A 312-nucleotide genomic window follows, 5' to 3' on the forward strand; every position below is an offset into this window, starting at 1 on the left:
GCCTGAGGGAGGCTTCAATCAGTTACAGGAACTAATGAGTTTGATGAGGTTTTCACTGTAAAAAAATGAGTACAAAGAGTTTACTTAGGCTTAGCATCAACTTCAATCAACTTCAGCGTCAGATCTGGAAAGAATCCAGCCTTAGTGCTTTTTCTGTCAATGACCTTGAGCAAATCCCTTTTCTCTAGTGTAATTTTTCATAGCTCTCTGTGGTAATTGTCTCCAAGTAGTTAGTGAAAAATGGTCCTTTTAAAGAATTTCCGGGCCGGGCGCGGTGGCTCAAGCCTGTAATCCCAGCACTTTGGGAGGCCG

The sequence above is a fragment of the Rhinopithecus bieti genome, unplaced genomic scaffold (assembly GCF_001698545.2).
Source record: "Rhinopithecus bieti isolate Rb0 unplaced genomic scaffold, ASM169854v2 scaffold_35856, whole genome shotgun sequence".
NCBI lineage: Eukaryota > Metazoa > Chordata > Mammalia > Primates > Cercopithecidae > Rhinopithecus > Rhinopithecus bieti.